The sequence below is a fragment of the Staurois parvus genome, unplaced genomic scaffold (genome assembly GCF_062004578.1).
Source record: "Staurois parvus isolate SC_StPar_1 unplaced genomic scaffold, SC_StPar_1.0 ptg000004l, whole genome shotgun sequence".
NCBI classification, from domain to species: domain Eukaryota; kingdom Metazoa; phylum Chordata; class Amphibia; order Anura; family Ranidae; genus Staurois; species Staurois parvus.
Window position 1 is genome coordinate 6527412 of NW_028317800.1, and position 22037 is coordinate 6549448.

At 42.4% G+C, this 22037-nt stretch overlaps 2 pseudogenes; both read left to right on the plus strand.

The window, feature by feature from the left end:
* The first annotated feature begins 7426 nt into the window (after positions 1–7426).
* Positions 7427–7542, plus strand: LOC149474676 (U2 spliceosomal RNA; annotated as a pseudogene).
* Positions 7543–12606: 5064 nt separating this feature from the next.
* Positions 12607–12737, plus strand: LOC149474677 (U2 spliceosomal RNA; annotated as a pseudogene).
* Positions 12738–22037: the final 9300 nt, after the last annotated feature.

Sequence of the window (22037 nt, forward strand, 5' to 3'; positions counted from 1 at the left end):
CCACTTTCGGGTCTCCTCACGCTGCTGCCAGGTCCATACTGATTCATGGCCCCCTGTACCGGCTCCTCATGAACGTGGTTCAGTGGGTTTGCATCACTTAACGGCAAATCGTTGACAAATGCTGGGACGTTCAGTGTTGTGCGCATTAAGCCAGACACCAAAGGGCAGCACAGACCTGTTATTACTCGCTCAAGCATGGCTGAACAAAACAAAACATAGGCCTCTGTATGGCCTTTAATTGAAGCTGCTTACGCTCCGCCACTCTGCCATGGGCCTCTTGGGTATCCCAGAAGCTGCTCAGCGGGTCAGGGCAATAAAGCTCCCGGTTCGCAGGTTGTTCCGTCTTATGGATGGAAGTACGACGGTATATGATCTTCTTCGCACCCACGGCATCACCTCATAGAATCTCTGCATTGCATCTGCAATCACAACGCTGACTTCCCGGATCGCCACTCAGCCATTGGACTCTTGATAGTCGTCTCCCCACACTGCTGCTGGGGGGACTTTTTAACCTAGGCCTGTGTATGGCCTTCAATTGAAGCTGCTTCCGCTCCGCCACTCTGCCATTGGACTCTTGATAGTCGTCTCCCCACACTGCTGCTGGGGGCACTTTTTAACATAGGCCTCTGTATGGCCTTCAATTTAAGCTGCTTATGCTTCGCCACTCTGCCATGGGCCCCTGTACCGCCTCCTCTTGCTGCTGCCAGGTCCAGAGTGTGTCATGGGTCCCTGTACGGCCTCCCATTGCTGCTGACTTCATCGCCAGACTCTGCCATGTGCCACTTTCAGGTCTCCTTACACTGTTGGTGGGTTCCATTTTGTGATAGGGTGCTGTATGGCCTTCCATTGCTGCTGCCTCCACCGCCACCCTGCGCCATGTGCCTCTGTCGTCTGCTCACGCTGCTGACGGCTTCCGCTTTTTAACTGAGGCCTGTGTTTGGCTTCCGAATACTGCTGCATCCACCGCCACCCTGCGCCATGTGTCTCTGTCGTCTGCTCACGCTGCTGACGGCTTCCGCTTTTTAACCTAGGCCTGTGTATGGCTTCAGAATAATGCTGCCTACACCACCACCCTGCGCCATGTGCCTCTGTCGTCTGCTCACGCTGCTGCCAGGTCCATACTGATTCATGGCCCCCTGTACCGGCTCCTCATGAACGTGGTTCAGCGGGTTTGCATCACTTAACGGCAAATCGTTGACAAACGCTGGGACGTTCAGTGTTGTGCGCATTAAGCCAGACACCAAAGGGCAGCACAGACCTGTTATTACTCGCTCAAGCATGGCTGAACAAAACCAGTCTCTACCACAAATTGGACCCAGACCTGCCCAGGGTCTCGTAAGTAGATTGCACGGAGGAGTAGAGTTCGTTATTGGAATTAACTGTGAGGGACTTTTAAACCTAGGCCTGTGTATGGCCTTCAATTGAAGCTGCTTCTGCTCCGCCACTCTGCCATTGGACTCTTGATAGTCGTCTCCCCACGCTGCTGCTGGGGGGACTTTTTAACATAGGCCTCTGTATGGCCTTCAATTTTAGCTGCTTACGCTCCGCCACTCTGCCATGGGCCCCTGTACCGCCTCCTCATGCTGCTGCCAGGCCCGTAATCTGCCATGGGCCCCCGTACCGACTCCTCATGCTGCTGCCAGGCCCGTAATCTGTCATGGGCCCCTGTACCGCCTCCTCATGCTGCTGCCAGGTCCAGAGTGTGTCATGGGTCCCTGTACGGCCTCCCATTGCTGCTGTCTCCATCGCCACACTCTGCCATGTGCCACTTTCAGGTCTCCTCACACTGCTGGTGGGTTCCATTTTGTCATAGGTTGCTGTATGGCCTCCCATTGCTGCTGCCTCCACCGCCACACTGTGGCTCCACACTCTGGTTTTGGCCCCGTGACTGCCCAAATGAGTGAAGTGTGCGGTGATTCTAAGATCGACGGCACTCATCTGCATGTCATACTGACTGACAGTATTATTTCTCTTCCCCAGCAGACTCCAAGGGCATTTAAATTAAAGGTACAGTGTTCTGCACTAATATAAAGGCTCTCTGAAGCCTAGAAACACCCTTTTTATAAGTTAAATTCGCAGCGAATATATTCGGCTCGAAGCGAATTTATGCGGCGAATTCGGCGAATCAGCCGAACCGAATTTTTGAATAATTCGCTCATCTCTAGCTATAATAATAAGAATATATATGTGAGATAACAGTAAGTGGTCTTGCCATGCAAGAACACTTAACTATCAGCTTCTGTCAAACAGGGTAAGCTACACACAGATCAAAATTCAACTGGTCTATGCTGATCCAGCCGAATTTCCATCCCTGTGTGCTCAGTTTAACATCAATAGACATTTACAATGGACTGAACAACAATTGCTATGTCTATAGGTGAGTCAGTCATTCTGAGGGGATAATTGATCAGCTAGACAGGGTGTTTTTGGATGATCACTATTGTTTGTCCAAAACAGAGGCTGGAAATCAATTGTCTGTCAAGTCTCCTCTATTGAAAGAACTTTCAATAGCTTGGTCATTATATTGTTGTTATTGGATTGTCATTCCACATCCAAGAGCTATCTTATGTTAATGGCCTTTTTTACTACAGGCAAGATTTTGAAACAATATAAAAATTACAGAATTACATTATTGCACCCACAAGTGTGTGCCTTTTTCATCTTTCAGTGACCACCTAGAAAGCCCAAATCTGGTGAGTATTTACAGCTCATTAGAAGTATACCTGTTTTCCAAGTTTTAATCTAATTGGTGGCTGTACTTTTTAGTACTGACTTTTTTGTATTTGAAAGACAATAAACCTGTAATGTATGTATATGGCAATTTCCTACCAGATTATTGAAAAAAGGAACTGGGGTGGTCTGATGTACTAAAACAATGCCCAAATGAAAAACTGAAGTGCTGAACATGGAGGCTATACTATATGCATTTCACAGTATCGTCTTCAATGTTGCTTGGAGTGTGCCTTTATTTAATCAAATGGAATAGCTCTGCCCATGTCACCATAATAATTCTAAGCAATATAACTACAACAATTTAAAGTGGACCTTGCAGTAAAATGTAAGGTCCTGCTTATTAAGTCATTATCCTCACCCCTTGCACAAATGGTCATATACTACAATGAAAAATTGTATATGTAAGAAAAAAGTTTGAATATACACCCACCTAACATTTATGTTGCAGCACCTAGGCCAGTGCGATCAAGGGCGGACTGACAACTCATGGAGCCCCCGGGCAATAGGGGATCATGGGGCCCCTGTGTCCTTGCCCAAACTCAAAAAAGCCTATGAAAAAGGTACCAGGGGCATCTCATGGGGCCCCCTACTGACCCCAGGCCCTCAGGCAGTGCCCGAGTTTCCAAATGGTCAGTCCACCCCTGAGTGCTACACTACAATCCTTTCTGGAATTTCTTGGATCAATCCTGAGAATCACAAATCTCACAAGATGCTTTTGCACTGGACTGGAGTGTTTTCTACTGAGATTTTGGGTCATTCCTTCCCCAGGAATGCTGCTGGAAGCATAGTAATGTCACAACGTGCAGTGTGAAGCCAAGGCTTAGGTTCGTTTTAGCTCTAACTTCATTCTTACAGGTACATTTTTGTGCCTGTATTAAAAAACAACTTTTACTGTGGGAGGGGACCCTGTCTAACCATTTAGGGTTGGATCATGTGATGAGGTAATTTTTTTAAACAGCAGGCACGTCCGTATCCCCATAATTCTTGTCAAATCTGTATTTCCGGTGAGATAAGACAGTGTCAGGGCTGTCAGCAAGGAATGAAGCAATGGCTACCCATAACTCTTTATCACCTCAATCCTATTTGAGGTTTGATTATTTCTTTTTTTCTACAGAAGCTGTACTTGAAGATATCATGAGACAGTGTTGCATGCTTGTCAAATATTTTTGTATGGTTATGACCAACCTATGTGTAGTGCGACAAGGGCCTTAAAAGTCAGTCTACATAATAGTGATATTTTAGTTATAAGTAGAGTATAATGTAAGGTATAATGGCTTGATGGTCCCAGCACCTTACATGTCATGGATACTCCAAAACTAGGTTCTCCTGGACATATTTTCTGACTCTGCTCTTTTCTACCTGGAAGTTTTGGGTTAGATGTTCCAGAATCGTATTACGCATTCTCTATAGTATAAAATGTACATTCCCCCCTTGTACTTCCACAGCATATGTGCATTCTCTATAGAATTAAACTAGTATACTTCTCTTAGAATTGCTACAGCAGGATTGCTTTCTCTATAGTATACAATATAATATGACTCCCATAGAATTGCTAAACCAGGTGAGCATTCCCTAGAGAAATATGTATAATATAACTCCCTTAGAATTACTGCAGTAGGTGTGCATTCTCTATAATATTAAATATAGTATAACTCCCATAGAATTTCTGCAGTAGGTGTGCATTAGGTAAATTATAAAATATAGTATAACTCCTTTAGAATTGCTATAGCAGGTGCATAGATCCAGCACCCTCACTAACAAAGTTTCCAAGAAATGTAAGACACGTTCAGGTTGTTTAACTCTCAAATATCCACCAAATACTAATTGGACCTACACTTTAAGAACTTATTGCTCCCCATTGACATGAGATAGTTGCCTGATCTGGCCAAACAAGACTAAATCAGGCAAATGTCATCTTATGTCTATATGTAACTTTATTCTCAGGTCACATAGTGCGACTTTGCCAGGCGACTTCCTGGCAACTTGAGTACTACTTTGATGTGACTTTGAAGTGCTTTCAGGAAGGCCTGGGTAATCTTCCAATGTCGGATCCAAATCACATCAATATAGATGAGGATCTGACTTGGAGGCGAATTACATTAAAGTCTATGGGCAAAAGTTGGATAGAAGTTGGCTTGAAGTAGTGCAGGAACCTTTTCTAAAGTCGGAGCGACTTCAGTAGTGTTAATTAAGACAGGTCTCCTTGACTAACATGGGACTTCACGTGTCATGCGATTTGGGGTCTCATAAGTCGCAGCAGTGTGAACCGAGCCTTAGTGCTCAGTACAACTATAATTTCCACTTGTGTACTAAATCTGTTTTGATTGTGTTTTTTGTTTAAATAGTAGAGCTGTAGAAATGGCACATGTGCCCAGATCTTTAGGTTCAAACTGCATTAGTTGAATGGGAATAGCTCTGCTTGTCACACAAATGGAGTTTGTTGTGGTTTTCAGATCAACAAGAGGAATGCATGCAATGCTTTCCAATTAGAAAAGAAACCATTCGCCTGACCTCAACTTTAATTACATTTTTCTCATTACGCTGAACATCTTTTAGGTTATTTAAATACTATAAACATGCTATCTATAATGTCTACTTGTCATCCTTTCTTGAAGAATGATTGTTTCCTGCCCTTTGCTCTCTATCCATTTACACCCAATTTAGGCTCAACTATACATGCCAATGGTTTATAATGAAATGCCTGGATTTAACATTTAACCCTCATTTGCAGAACTGAACACTTTCTTTGATTAGTATTCTAGGTTTTTATCCATGACACTTGCGTATGTCTGTATACTGTAGTTTATTTTTTAAGTTTGTAGATAATCCTCTCATTGCATGCTAAAGAGGTAAAAACAGTCTTTTTTTGTAAGTCATATTATTTATTACAGGTGCTATATAGCATCATCATTTTACGCAGTGCTTTATGTATATATTGTACATTCACAACAGCCCCTAACCCTCAAAGGGTGTACAATCTAAGGTCCCTAACTCACATGCATGCATACACATACTAGGGCCAATTTACTTACCAGCATGTCTTTAGAGTATGGGAGAAAACCCACGCAACACAGAGAGAACATGCAAACTCCAGGCAGGTGGTGCTGTGGTTGGGATTTGAACCGATGACCCTATTGCTGCCAGGCGAAAGTGCTATATTTTGTAATGTACAGCGCTGAGCGAACTATTGGCACTTTTATAAATACTGTATAATAATAATATTGTGATTTTTGCTCATTTTGATTGTGATTGTGCTTTAGTGAATTTTATATGACACTGCATATAGGGCAGCACAGTGACTCAATGAGTAGCACTTCTGTCTAGCAGCACTAGGGCCTTTGATTCAGATCCTAAGCATGGCACTATCAGCCTGGAGTTTTGCATGTTCTCCTGGGTGGGGTTCCTCCCACACTCCAAAGACATGCTGATAGGTTAATTGGCTCTTGTCTAAATTGGCCCTAGTATGTGTATGTATGAATGTGAGTTAGGGACCTTACATTGTAAACTCTTTGAGGGAAGTGACTGATGTAAATGTACAATATATCATGTAAAGCACTGCGTAAATTGATGGAGCTGTATAAGAACCTGTAATAAATAAAATAAAAGTATTTATGAGGTTGATTTACTGAAGTAGTAGAAGTTGCTATCTTTAAATATACTATTAAATCCTTCTTTTTAATTTTTCACACATATGATTGAGTATTTTAAGTGACACAGATTCACTTTATTTACTAGAATTCACTTTGTAAAGTGAAGATACGCTTTCCCAAATAAACATTCACTTTTCTAGGTGAACAGTTTTTATTTCTTTAGTAAATCAAACCCTGCATGTCTGCTCAGACCCTTAGTGAAATACAGAACAATGTCTGGTAGCTTGTCAAGTAATGTATTTTATGTCAACACTCAATTAGCAAGGACACTATTTACACTGCTTGAAGTAAAGATGAAGAGTCTAAAAATCTGTACATGAAATATCATCATGTAAAGCTGACAAAGCTAGCAAATAACATGTAAAAGTCACATAAGAAGCACTTTCAAGTAAATTTGCAGTATTCAGACCTGGGCCCATTAATAATGCACTATAACGTTCTTTTAAGAGCAATATTGCATTATCAGTATTAGTAGTAATATAATCATGGCCATTTATATTTCCATTATCCATCTGCAGAATATTTTTGATTCTTGCACACAGGTACACTAATATGAACATATATTGCTCACAGGTGTATATGAACTGAGCAGACCCCTGGCAACTGATAGTAAGCTAACATGAAAGTCTAATTCTGTCAATTAAATTCATGTCATCCAACAATAAATAGCCTTGGGTATGATGTCATGGAATAGATGATGGGGGTTAAACCTTTTATTTACACTCCATAATCATGTTAGCATTTAACTGAAGGTAAGGCAAGCATAGTGACTTAAGCATTACCATGAATGATCAGGAATGATAATTATTTGAAAGATGGATTCAAACATCTAGTTAAAATCTTGTTGGTCTTGCTGGAGGATAAAATTGGTAAACCGTTAAGGCTTTTATCACTATGCTCACTCCCTTGAGGAAACACTTTCACTTTTCTCAAATTCCAAACTAAACAGCTCCCATGTGAAGAAGAAAGCATAAACTTACCTGTCCTGCTTCCCTTGCTGCCCATTGCCACTCCATTTAAGATGAACAGGAGTTGCTTTTGAAGTCGCTTCTCGGCCTTTTGGCTAAGATCAAGTGTAGTATCTATTCTTATCAGTGTCCAGTGGGGGTGCTCCCGACCATTCTAGCTTTGCGGGGATGGTTGTTGTATAGTACCCTCACTGGTATGATGGGGGTCCGGAAGGCTGGACCGGAGGGACAGAAACCAGGGGGCGCCACGATACGCTCTGGGACCTTGGGAGTAATTCCTCTGGGAAAGCTGGAAAGACCCAGTACCTCCTGATTTGGACGGATCTACCTTGGTCTGGCCTGGGGCCAGGGACACAAAAAGTCCGCAAACTCAGTGCCCCCTGGGGAAGACGCTCTCAGGGGTGTCACTAGTAACACTTGGGTGTGGGACCCCACGGTGTGAAGATGACACATGGCCACTGTTTTTCACCTCTTTTTGCACAGCGCCCTAAGGACCAGGTCTTTTGGCTAAGTCCGGGGCAATTTTTGCTACAGGCCTCAGGGCCTGGTCTGTGCACTATTAGGCACGGTACCATTTTTTTATTTTTTATTTATTTATTTAATCACTCCCACGTTTTGTCACTTTTTCTGTTTTTATGTGTGTGTTTTTCACGGATGGAGGGTGTGGGTCCTTGGGCCTTACCTGAAGTCTAGGGGGAGGATGTGTGGCCATACGGTTCCTTCCTCCCCTGATCCCTAGGGGGTTTTCTCTTCGGGAGAACCCCCCTGCCTAGTACTGGATGTCCGGCTTCGGCTGGGCATAAGGAACGGTGGTCCACCAGGCCTTTTGGCCAGGAGGACCAAATGGGAACCTTGTCCCTGTCAGGAGCTTCGTGCCCCGGGGGATCGGGTGAACGGTCCAATCCTTCCGGGGGTAGGACAAACACACCCCTAAGTGCACTTTTTCGTGTGGTGTTCGCACTTGCACATTTTTTTGTGATCACTTACGGGTTTTTCGTTGTAGTTTGCACGTTTGCGGACTTAAAAAAAAAAAAAAAAAAGGAGTTGCTTTTGAAGTTGTCACAGTACTGCTGTAGAGGTAGCACTGAGAGCTGTGGGGGTCCTTGCTAAACAGGACTGAGTTAGAAATCTATAATCTTATATCTGTAAGGACCTTTAGAGCTCAGTATATGTGTGATTTTTAGTTGTGCTTCAAATTTGTTTCGATTGACTGCAATATGTAAAACTATTACAACTGATGGGACATTCTACTTCAGTTAAGAATACTTGCTGGGTAAAGTTTTATCTGAAGCCATCTCAGTAATGACATGGAGGTCAACAGGAGGATCCTCGGGGAACACAGGAGACTGGCGCTCCCAAAAGTGTTGGTTTCAGAGGGAACTTCACCAGACAATTCTTTAATGGATCTGTGCTGGGTAATGTAGCAGCAGGAGAGAAAAGTATATGCTTTCTTTTTTTACATAGAGCATTTTTATTTAGAATTTGACATCAATTTTAATGTGTCAGGTTTAAATATCTGTGTTCCTGCTGAACAGATTTTTCTGTAACATTTTAATCTTTGCCTGTGACAACATAGAGTAGACTTCTCTTCCTTTTTTGTAGGATATCCATCACCTGAACAGGAATTGAGATGAAATCTTCTTTACTGGGCTGCAGACAGCAGTAAAATCCTAACAGAAGTTCGAAACCATCTTCATTCTACTACAAAATGCACTATGGGATCCTCCTCTTCTGACTGACACTAGTAAAATAGACTGGAAATAAGAACATTTGCCCAAACTTCCTGTTCTGTCTGACATCTATCAAATAGACTTGAAATTGGGAGATATACCCTCACTTCATGCTCTGTTTGACATTCAGCAAATAAACAAGACAGGGGAAATCACTGACAAGTTCTAAGCCTTTAAAACTCTCTAACTCTAAGACTTGCAAAAAAAATGTTTGCTATTCATAGCATTTAGCTTATGCCACTGTGCTGTGGACCACTGTGACAAATTGCCTTTCTCACACCTAGGGCAGTAGCACACAGTCCTTAAGTGCTTGGCGTGCCATAGATATTAGAGAAACATAATGTTTTTTTTTCCCACTGACCGCATTGATTGTGTTGGATTTCTGAACCTATTTTTATCTTAAAATACCATTAGGATTGGAAACCTACCATACCAGAGTTTGCATGTATGTGTGCATGTTAAAATGTATTGTTTGCAAGAGCAAAAAAAAAAATACAACAAAAAAAAATTCAAGGTAGCATATGATCAGGATAGGCAAAAATATAGCATCAATATGAATACCAAAAAATGTTTCTAGTCTCATCTAATCTCTTTATCCGCTTGCAATTTGGAGAATATGTCCATGAATTTAAATTTCAGATATTTCTGGAAAAAATTCTTTGGTTTTTTTTCATTATCTCCTCATACTGATCATATTAAAAAAATGTTGCTGTTCATGGCATTTTTACATAATTACATGTATTAAGAATAATACGTACAAGTTTTATTAAATATATTTTTAAACGCTGTCTAGAGTCAAAGGAAGCCAATTTATTAACATTTCATAAATAAATACACCTATAGCCCATAAATGCATTGCAGAATGTTTTTATTGGACTAGATTAAAAGCATAGCAAAAGGCTAAGTAGCATGCTAAATTAGCACTTTAACCTGGCAATAAACTATTACCGTATATACTCGAGTATAAGCCGAGTTATTCAGCACATTTTTTGTGCTGAAAAACGGCCCCCTCGGCTTATACTCGAGTCAATGTCTGCAGGGGGAGTGCGAGGCTCCGTCAAGGGGGGCGCGTACAGGGGTGGGCAGAGGGCTGCTGTCTCTTACCTGGCTCCCACGATGATCCATCCAGGAAGCGCTGCTCCTTTCGTCACTCCGGCCACTCCCTCACTCCTGCCGCTTGGCTCCGCCTCCTCACCGGTGATTGGCCGCCAGAACTGTAGCTCAGGAAAGGTACACAGGTGGCCAATCACGGGCGAGGAGGCGGAGCCGAGCGGACCCGCGAAAATCGAGTGAGGGAAAAGCCGGTAAGTGTGCAGTGCAGAGGTGCTGCTGCAACCACATATGCTGGCTGCAGCAGCACCATACTGCAACAGGGGTCATCAAGTGTCATTGGTGTCAGTGGGAGGAATAGTGCCGCATCATTGGTGTCACTGATACTAATGATGGGGCATTATTCCTCCCACTGACACCAACGATGGGGCACTATTCCTCCCACTGACACCAATGATGGGGCACTATTTCTCCCACTGATACTAATGATGGGGCATTATTCCTCCCACTGACACCAACGATGGGGCACTATTCCTCCCAGTGATACCAATGATGGGGCACTATTCCTCCCACTGACACCAATGATGGGGCACTATTCCTCCCACTGACACCAATGATGGGGCACTATACCTCCCACTGATACCAATGATGGGGCACTATTCCTCCCACTGACACCAATGATGGGGCACTATTCCTCCCACTGATACCCTCGGCTTATACTTGAGTCAATAGTTTTTCCCAGTTTTTTGTGGTAAAATTAGGTACCTCGGCTTATATTTGGGTCGGCTTATACTCGAGTATATACGGTAGATTTTTTTTTCATTAAGCCTGTGGAGAGAAAAATCTGCATAGGCAAATCTCCAGTTGAGGCTATTGTATTCTCACAGCTGTCCCTGTCTGCTTTCAAATTACCTGTTGTATGTGTGTTGTGTTGCAGTTGTAATTGTCTAATTGAATTTTAATTGAAAGATGTTGGGCAGGAGTGTGGTGTCAGGGCCACTCACTGATCGAATTTCGGCTGGTTCATCAGGACCTGAATGAAAATCACATAGTGTATGGCCAGCTTTAGTCAAATTCATTGAATAAAATATTTCTTAATTTAAGGCTGGTAATATACAGTATAACACAATTATGAAGTACAGAGTTATCTCAACTCTGTTAGTTATGATGTACAGACAACTACAATATAATTTTATCTTGAATACACCTATGTCTCTGTGCAAAGTCTGAATATGGGCAAAATTCATAAAAGCGGGCTGGACTTCCCACCATTTAGAGCATGTTCACATTATAAACTGGTTCCAACCAAGGACATGTGGATAATCTTTGTTTTCTCTCTGCTATATTCTGATCATCTATGTCTACTCCCTATTTCTTTTTTTTTTAGTAAAAGTCCCATCTTCCCAGTGATACTGGCCTACAAGATAAAGAATGATTGAAGATGAAGAATTAATATCATAAGCGTGAGCAGGGGTTTCAGTCAAAGAGCCTTTAAAAAACTGTTCTAGTTTGAAAACACCAAAACTACTAGATTCCTTTACTCCATGAGTGTTCAAGACAATGTTGCACTAATCAGAGATGTTGTATGTCCAATTATGAGGGCCTCACACACACTTACATTTTTAGTGCAGTTACATATATGCAAAACTGAACAAAGAGGATGTATGTATGTATGTATGTTATTCCAGTGTGTGCTTTTTAAAGTTCAGCATGCAGCAGATTTTAAAAAATTTACCAAATACTCATATGCCATAAAAATGAATGGATCTACATGATGAATGCATGAAAAACAGATAGGGGGAGATTTACTAAAATGGGAGCACTCTGGTGCAGCTGTGCATGGTAACCAATCATCTTCTAACTTCAGCTTCTTCAATTAAGCTTTGACAAGAAAACGTGGAAGCTGATTGGTTTCCATGCAGAGCTGCACCAGATTTTGCGCTCTCTCCAGTTTTAGAAAATAGTTTTTGTACATTCAATGCAAGTGTTACTCTCTTTCTCTGAAAACATGCAAAAATCCACTAGAAAAAATCTTAATAAAAGTAAAAAATGCTTTCAGAGTAACCTGAATATCCCAACCTTTAAGACATGAAGATAGATACTCTTTCTTCTCTTCACTACAATACAGCAATCAATGACTGGGTGATCTGCTGCCAGGCAGTGATGTCATATGAGGGGGTGTGGCTACCAAAAATTGTGCAAATACTATTAGAAAGTCAGCATTTGTACAATGACTCAATGGACTTTAACTGTAATACTTAGAGGATGACTGTAAATATAAAAGGTACAATCAGTCACCTTACAGTTCCTACTAGTTAATTCATTTAGTGCAGGATTCACACCTTATGTGTAATTTAAATTTGAAAAGCACCAAGCTCACCCCTATCTGGGCTCTGTGGCTTTTAGCACCAGGGTGAACATGTTGTATAGAGATACCTTGTATTACTGGACTGTAGACTTCTACTCTTCAGTTGCCATACTTCTCGGCCTTTTGGCTAAGATCAAGTGTAGTATCTGTTCTTTGACCGTGTCTCCCATGGGTTTATGTGCAGAGCCCTGCGCAGGTTTGGTCTCGGGGAAATGTTTTGTTCGTATGTTGACCTCATGTACAATGACATTTGTAGTACGGTGCAGGTGAATGGCTGGAAAACTGACCCCTTCCCGGTCCTCTCCGGGGTCAGACAAGGCTGCCCTCTCTCACCTCTGCTTTTTGTTTGCTGTATAGAGCTCTTTGCGGAATGCATCAGACAGAATCCAGAGATCGGAGGAATCACCGCGCTGGGACCAGACAGAAGGGAAGTGAAGTGCTCACTCTACATGGTGACGGTGTTCTGTGCCAACCAGCGCTCCATCGACCTGCTCGTCCAGACCTGCGAGGACTTCGGCCAAGCTTCGGGGGCAAAAGTCAACTGCGGGAAGTCGGAGGTCATGTTCTTCGGAAAGTGGTTCCTGCCTTCTTCTGCATCCATGCCCTTCGGCATCAAGACAGACTTCATTAAAATCCTGGGAGTTTGGTTTGGTGCTGAGCCCTGAAGTCTTGGGAGGAGAGACTGTCGAAGATGAGTCAAAAGTTTGGACTTTGGAGCCTCAGGGACCTTACCATCAAAGGGAAGACACTGGTACTCTGCAGCGAGATTCTCCCTGTGTTGCAGTACCTCGTCCAGGCCTGGCCCCCATGGGTCAACACCTGTAAGGCCATCACCAGGGAGGTGTTTCACTTCATCTGGGGCTCCAAGATGGACAGAGTGAAGCAGGCAGTCATGTTCAAGGAACCCCTTAAGGTCGGTAAGGGCGTGCCCGACATCGCCACCCAACTGAGGGTGTTCTTTGCCTGTAACTGCATCCGCAGGGCTTTGCCAAAAAGGATTATGGACTCTGGCGGGAACGTAATGTCACGCTTCTTCCTGTTGCCTCTCTGGAGGTCCCTCGGATGGACAATTGGGACAGTTCCATCCCCTACAACTGGGACACTCCTTGGTACTACCTGGATACCTTCAAGTTTATCAAGGAGCAGGGGCTACAGGGAGTCAAGCCTGACTTGTGGAAACCAAAGATAATCTACAAGCTCATCAGAGCAAGTGACATTTTGGAGTTGGTTCCAGGCCTGCCTTCAGACACCTGCAAGGTGGTCTGGAGGAATGTTTCTTCAAAGATCCTCACCAACAGGCACAAAGACCTGGCATGGATGGCAATCCAAGGGGGGTTTCCTCTCAGGACATTTATGCATGCCAGGAACCTGAGCAGATACAGGCACTGCCCCTTCTGCATCATCCACGAGGAAACGGCTCAGCACGTTTTCTGGGACTGCTCTTTTGCTCAGGACCTGTTGAGGGCCCTGGAACCCGAACTCAAGGACTTTGTGCCACAGACAGCCATCACACACTTTGGGGTGTTGAACGGACTTTTCTGTGGAACTTTTAGTCTGGAGGACATTGACAGCGCCTGACGGGTGCTGTGTTGTTTTAAGGACGCTTTATGGTGCGCCAGGAAGCGCCTCATCCACCAGCGGGAGAGGATGTCCATTGAGGACTGCCGCAGACTGATCCTCAGTCTGCTCAAGGACTATACCTTGATGGACTTTAAGGCAGAAGAGGACGTCTGAAGATCTCCCCTTCCCCCTACTCCCCCTTGTGTGTCTTTGTCTCTTCAATAAAGCTTCGGGCCTGTGACCCCTTTTTTCCCCTCCCCCCCCTACCCCCACATACCCGATGCTTATTGTAAATTTTACCAACCGTATCTTGCATGATTTGTAATTGTAGGAAATGTTTTCTAAGCATGCTATGGTCTCGGGGTAAGCGGCGTTATGCATGACGTGTTGGTCTGGGGATTCGTTCGCCACGCACATCACGTCAGGCATCATACCGCTGAGTGAATGTATTTATTGAATGTATTTATCGTATGCCTGGAACTATATTTTTCAATCAAAAAAATCTGTTCTTATCAGTGTCCAGTAGGGGTGCTCCACCATCATTCCTGCTTGTGGGGATGATTGGTTGTATAGTACCCCTGCTGGTAGGATTGGGGTCCTGATGGTTAGTACAGGCTGGAACAGAAACCGAGGCACCCACAGGCTGCTGGGGCCCAGGAGTAATTCCCCCTGGAAAACCAGAGGGGCCCAGTTCCTCCTGATTTGAACGGATCTACCTTTTCTGGCCAGGAGCCGGGGAGGCAGAAAGTCCACGAACCAGTGCCCCCTGAGAGTGGTCGCCTCAGGGGTGCTCTTAGTAACACTTGGGTGTGGGACCCCAACGTGTGAAAAGGCACATGGTCACTGTTTCTAACACTTTTTCTGCACTGCACCTTTTAGGGCTAGGCCTTTTGGATAAGTCCTGGGCAATTTTTGCTACGGGCTTCAGGGCCTGGCCAGTGCACTATTGCACGGCCACATATTTATTTATTTATTTATTTTTCTCCCCATGTTTGTCACTTTTCACTTTTGTGTGTGTTTTCTTTCTCACAGGATGGTAGGGTGTGGGTCCTCGGGCCCACCCTGAAGTCTAGGGGGAGAATGTGTGGCCTTTTGGTTCCTTCCTCCCCTGCCCCTAGGGGGTTTTCTCTTTGGGAGAGCCCCCTACCAAGTACTTGGTGGCTGGCCACAAAGGAACGGGGTCCGCCTGGCCTTTTGGCTAGGTGGACCACATGGGAACCTTGACCCTGGCAGGAGCTTCGTGCCCCGGGGGATCAGGGTAGAGGTCCTACCCCTTCAGGGGGAGGACAAAGCACACCCCTAAGTGCACTTTTTTGTGTGGTGTTCTGCACTTGCACGTTTTTTGTGAACACTTACGGGTTTTTCGTTTTTCGCACGTTCGCAGACTTTAAAAAGAAAAAAAAAAGCTGGAAAACTTAGTTGGATAGAAGGGTGTGGGTCCTCGGGCCTACCCTGAAGTCTAGGGGGAGGATGTGTGGCCTTTTGGTTCCTTCCTCCCCTGTCCCTAGGGGGTTTTCTCTTTGGGAGAGCCCCCTTACCAAGTACTTGGTGGCTGGCTTCGGCTGGCCACAAGGAACGCCAGGCCTTTTGGGTAGGTGGACCACATGGGAACCTTGTCCCTGTCAGGAGCTTCGTGCCCCAGGGGATCAGGGTAGAGATCCAACCCCTTCGGGGGGTGGACAAAGCACACCCCTAAGTGCACTTTTTTGTGTTGGTGTTTTGCACTTGCATGTTTTTTGTACACTTACGGGTTTTTTGTTTTTTCGCATAACTTTACTGGCAAACTTAGTAAAGTTATGCAATTATTCATGGGAAGCAGTATAGAATGAGGGCCAAACATGCTATTTAGGCATTCATGACTTTTAAGTAATAAAATGGAGAATGACACTAAAATGTGTTTTATCATCAGTTTTACACACATAAACTTTAATATGCTACACAAATTATCTTGTCTTATTGGGTCTGATTGTATATCCCAATTTCATATGATCTTGATTTGATCATTTAAATGAAATGTTTAGAAATGTCCGTCATCTCTATGCCTGTGCATCATAAAGCTGGTTAAAGGATAAGTTCACCTTTTTTAAAAAAAATAGGAAATGCACATTTTTTGCAAGTTAAAAAATGGGCATATACAATTTTTTTCTTAGGAGCCTGTAAAGCATTGTACCTGCGCTCAGCAGATCATGGGTGCTTTCTCAGGCTCCTGCAGACTCTCTTTCCATACCTCCAATACAGTCAGGCAGTTACTGAATGACAGGAAGCTCAGTGGACTGATGGCGTTCACCAGCACCCTTGCAGCTCAATGAGAGCTACAAGCTGTCAGCCGCAAAGGATGATGGAACTTGTAGGCATTCATTCACAGAATTCTGTGAATGAATGGTGTGGCTGTGTGGGCAGAGCCCCACATGGCCGCACTCTTTTAAAATTCTGACAGCGGGTGCTATTGAAAAAAAAAAAGGTGACTCATGTATGGCCTGCTTTAAAGGTAGAAAAGAGTTGATGGGGACTGTGCGAAAGGGTGTTAATGAGAGCGATAAAATAGATCTGTTTGGCAGTGTGGAGGCAGGAACTGTATTTTGTAAGATGCAAGGCCAATCAGCGGGAAGTATTAGGATAGTCATAAAACAACGCTAATTGTACATATAACTTGAAGATCCAAGAGATTAATAATAAGTACAGATGACAGCAAAGTCGATGTAGGATTCCCATATATAGGTAGAAATTGGTGCATAAGAAAGAGAATTCCAGTCCAGAAAGAAGACCGTCACCTTCCACCCAAATAAATTGGCCTCTTACCAGAAGGTCTGACTGCCCAAAGGGTCGGCCAGCATGAGCAGTGTAATATATCCAGCTGATACTGCAACCGGTCTTCAATACAAATCACTTCCAGAGCAATCAAAGATGCTTCTCCAAATTAAAATTCTGAGTAGCAAACTTCCCATTGGGCAATGTCACTGGGACTGTTGGGTTCTGATCTTGTGAAATGCATATGGCAGTACACAGGTGAACATAACAATGGTTAAATATTTTTTAGGTATTAGGATAGTGGATGTGTATTTTAACAAAAAGTAAATATAAATGCGATATTTAGTCTTAAAAAAAGAAATCAAACATGTTTATTTAGGTAGGAGAGATACAGAATAATACGGTTATTTTGTATTCATAGTGCAGCTTTAAAAATATATTATTGCTACTTCTGAAAAAAACAACCAAGTTCTCCATTACATTCTCCTTTACTGAACTGGTAAAGTAGCAGGGATTATTGAATTTGGTAAGGGTTGAAGAATAAAGTTTCCTTCAAATATTTTTGAAAATAAGCATTTCCTGTTTAGTGACTGCAGCTATAAGCTTTTTTGTTCTCTTGATTTCAATACTAAATTATAATGTATTGTACACTGCAACAATTTAATATTAGGCAGTAATTAAATATTAAGATTTTTCAATTGCTGGCTTACAGCAATTATTCAAGTCTTTGCAGTTATAATAAAACCTTTAATTACCCAAAAATGTATGAACTCAACAGTGGAAATAACTTCTGGAATCTCTGAATACAATTTGAAGATTTTTTTCAGGAAATGTGGTTAACTACTCACCGAGTCCCGGCCTGCATTTTATTGCAGGTGGGCAGCTTGTACAGGCAAAATCAAGTACCTGTGCATCGGCAGAGGCTTCCAGGTTCAGGGTGCATGAGCATGTTCCCCCCACCGACTTCTGCTGTGATTGGACACAGCGGGATTTAATCAGCAGGTTTCAGCCAATGATTCATGGCTAAGACCTGCTAATCGGCTATGCCCAATCACAGCCCAGAGCCCTGTGTTGACAAACAACACATGGTTCTGTACAGAGGGAAGGATCTGTTTGTGTTTTATAAAAAGCAGCACACATTACACATTTTTAGACACACAGTTAACTCATTGATTGCCCTTAGATGTTAACCCCTTTCTAGCCAGCATCATTACTACAGTGACAGTGTATAGTATTATCACTGAAAACTATATGAGTGTCACTGGCGAGGTCAGAGTCAGTTAGTGTACCTCCCAGCCAGCATCAGTTAGTTTCAGATTGCCCACCGCACTATCACAGTCCCACAGTAAGTTGCTGATCACAGCCAATACAAGTATAAAAAAGTAAATAAATATTCCTGTATATGCCATAGTTTGTAGACACTATAACTTTCACACAAGCCAATCAATATACGTTTATTGGGATTTTGTTTATCAAAGATATGTAGCAAAATACATTTTGGCTTAAATATTTTAAGAAATTAGATTTTTTTTATTGGATATGTTTTATAGCAGAAAATGAAAAATCTTGTTTTTTTTCAAAATTACTGGTCTTTTTTGTTTATATAATAAAAAAAAAACTCAGTGCTGATAAAATATCACCAAAAGAAAGCTCTATTTGCGTGGAAAAAAAGATATACATTTCATTCAGTTACAGCTTTGCATGACTATGCAATAACCAGTTAACGTAACATTGTGTTAAATAACCAAAAATGGCCTGGTCCTGGTCATGAATGGGTCAAAACCTTCTGTAGCTCAAGTGGTTAGCGTATGTATAAGCAAAACTTTTTTTGTTTTAGTTTTGATACAGTAGGGACGGCTTAGAGCCCATGTCAGGTTTTTATTGCTGTCTGTGTCTGCACTGGGTAGATTTACCCTCTCTATTTGTCATGTCACTGAGATATTACTGTAAGTGATAGCAAATACAAAATTTCTGCCAATAACTTTTTTCCAAGCAAGCAGAAATGTTATTCTCATAGTCAGTCCTGGGTGGCAAGTGGTTTAGTGGTTAGCACATCTGCCTTGCATTAAATGGGTCATGGGTCTCCTGCATAGAGTTTGCATGTTCTCCCTGTGCTTGCATGGGTTTCCTCCGGGTACTCTGGTTTCCTCGCACACTCCAAAGACATGCTGGTAGGTTAATTGGATCCTGTCTAAATTGGCCCTAGTATGTGTATGTATGAATGTGAGTTAGGGACCTTAGATTGTATGCCCCTTAAGGGTTAGGGACTGATGTGAATGTATGATATACATATGTAAAAGCACTGCGTAAATGGACGGCTCTATATAAGTACCTGAAATAAATAAGTTTCATATGATTTCACATATGATCTTCAGGTCAGGGTGACTACTGTCAACGTGTTGCAGGTTGCCACAGGATTTCTCAAGGAATGTAGGCTAGAGGCAGGGGCGGACCGAGCATTCGGACACTACCCGAGGGCCCAGGATCCGTAAGGGGTCCTATGAAATGCTCCTGGTACCTTTTATAGACTTTTTTGGTTGTGCTTTGGAAACAGGGGCCCCATGATCCCCTATTGCCCGGGGGCCCCATGAGTTGTCAGTCCGCCCCTGGCTAGAGGTTTCTTGTCCTTGCACTGTAGCCACATAGACTCCCTTCTGAGATTAAGCAGATGTGTATTTTAATCAATAGTTATATAGCAGATATGATCACACCATGTTGCCTGACTTTATATTATGGATTTTTTTACATATTTGGTGTGAAAGTTGTCACTGTTGAGGTAGACTGGTTTGTTAGTCAGTTTGTGGTATATATATTTTTCTGTTTTTTTCATTTGTACATAACTGTATCCATGAATAAATTAGTTTTATATTTATTGTAGGGTGAAAGTAAGTGTACGCCTTTTAGAATTTAAGGAAGTCGTCCTTACTTTTCCTAGACTACAGATGGGGAGAACTTTGAATTTCACAAGGACTGCAATAATTTTCAGAGGGAAAAGAAAGAGTTAGCATCCAACAGTACACTGCAAATCTGGATATACATGGAACAAAATTCGAATTTAGATCCATGTATGGGCAGGGAAGTTGTACAGAAGTTGATCTACTAATTGACTTCTGTAAAACCTCCATATCAGGTTTTCCCTGCTCGATCAGCACTGCAGACAATAGCATGGTGTATTCTGATGGCTCAGAAGTCTCCCTGTTGTCAGAATACAGTAGCTCAACAGTGAGGATTCCCCCATCCACAATGAATGTGTGGATGGGGAATCAAGTCAGTTTTTATCATTCAAATCACCGCTGACTAAACAAAAAACAGACTTGCCTTAGTCAGTCTGTAGGTTGTGGCTGCAGGAGATAACAGACAATTCAGAATAAGGTAAATTAGGTAATTTTTCTGATTTTAGTAAAGCTGCATTGTTTGCTACATAGCTTTCATAGTTTACAGGTCGGTTTCTCATTTTTGCCAAGAATTGCTTTTTATTGGCAGATGTAGAAAGTTTTAATGCTATAAAAGCCTGAGATAAGCACCTTTTAGTGTCTGGCAGCAGCTTGCTCACGATTTCCTGCAGAAAATATCTTACATCCTTTTTTACCAATATTTTGGAGAATAATTGTCAAGATAGCTAGAGGCTGTTGTTTGAGTAGAGGTCTACTTTAATATCTTTGTGAAATATCATAATTATAGTATAGGTCCACTTGAACATCATTGTGAGCTATCAGAATTGTCAAGATAGTGAGGGCCTGTTTGAGCAGTGGTCAACTTTAACATCTTTATGACTGATGCCAGAAACAGCTAACTCTTTCACCTGTAAAAAGTCATACAAGCACTTATCAAATTATTATTTTCCTATGAGCATAGCTAACGTAATCCACTTTATGGTGATTTCTGTGTCAATCACTGTGCGGATCAAAAAGAAACAGTTATTTTTATAATTATAGCGATTTTGCTGAAGTAAAAATATATGACAGAATAATTAAAAACAGTATTTGTTGGATTCACATATTATATAACTGTCACATTATATGCACTCTACACTTTGCAGAAAAATACCTAAAATTGAGTTATTATGGCTAATGTGTTCTTGTAGGAGGTGAAAAACACAGGCCAGCCTTTTCTGTAGCTGTTTTAGTATTACATTTATGTACAGAGCTTGATTCTGTGATTAACTTGTAGTGTTTTTTCAAACAGATACTAACAGTAAGTTTTCGACAATGGCTAGCATGGCACAATATTCTGTCTGTGTCTTGGGCAGATGCTGTAAAGCATGGTGCTTGTTTAGCACAAGTACTAAAATTGTAGATAAAACAGTAAACTCCATAACAATCTGTTTCTGTCCCCCAGGAACTACCCCAGAAAAATTGCCCCCTTGCAGTTTTCTAAACACTCCATTCTACCTCTTTCCTATTTCCCATTCTGTACCCCCACCTCCCTTTTCCCTGTCCTTTATTTCCCCTCCACCACCTTTTTTTCATCCTTTCCTCTTCTTTGACACTAACACCCTCTAATCCACATCATTTGGACCCTTTCCCAGGTAAGATGTACCCTGTGGCTCCCAGCTTTACCTTACCACATCCTCTTACTGTCTTGTGTGGCGCCAGTGTTCCTGAGTATATCTTGAGTTCTCTCCCACAGTCATCTCAGGAGACCACATGTTGTAAATAAGCACTCATTTGACTTTTTCCCCTTGGTTTCTCTCCCTTGTTATCTCCACCCTAAATAACCAGGAGTATCCAGGTAAGTTCACTCTATGAAAATGAACACTAAGGTGATCCAAGTTTACATGTTATTAGTTGTTTAGCCATAGGTATAGCTACAGTATATGATGGCTTTTGGCAAGTTTCTGTCAAAGTTCTATTTTCCATCTGTTTTCTGTCAAAAGTAATGGGGTTACATGTATTATCATTCAAACAGGGGAAACTAAGCACAGTCTGAGATTTTTCTATATTCTAGAAGACCAAACAGACCTTGGGGCCACATATAGGTGGCCCCACATTACCTGACCATCTGTAAACCTTGATGAACTCATATGATGTTTGTGCGCAGAGAGAAGCTGGGTGATAAATGCTAATATTCTTGGAGCTGAGATTGTGTAGTAAGTGATGGATGGGCTAGGATTTATTTTATTTTTTTTCCTTTGGAAATACTGCTTAAGTTGATTGATGATAGACATGCTGCACATGCTTATTTAATGCTGGAACTGCAATAAAGCCATTTGCAGCCAGTTTGAAACTTG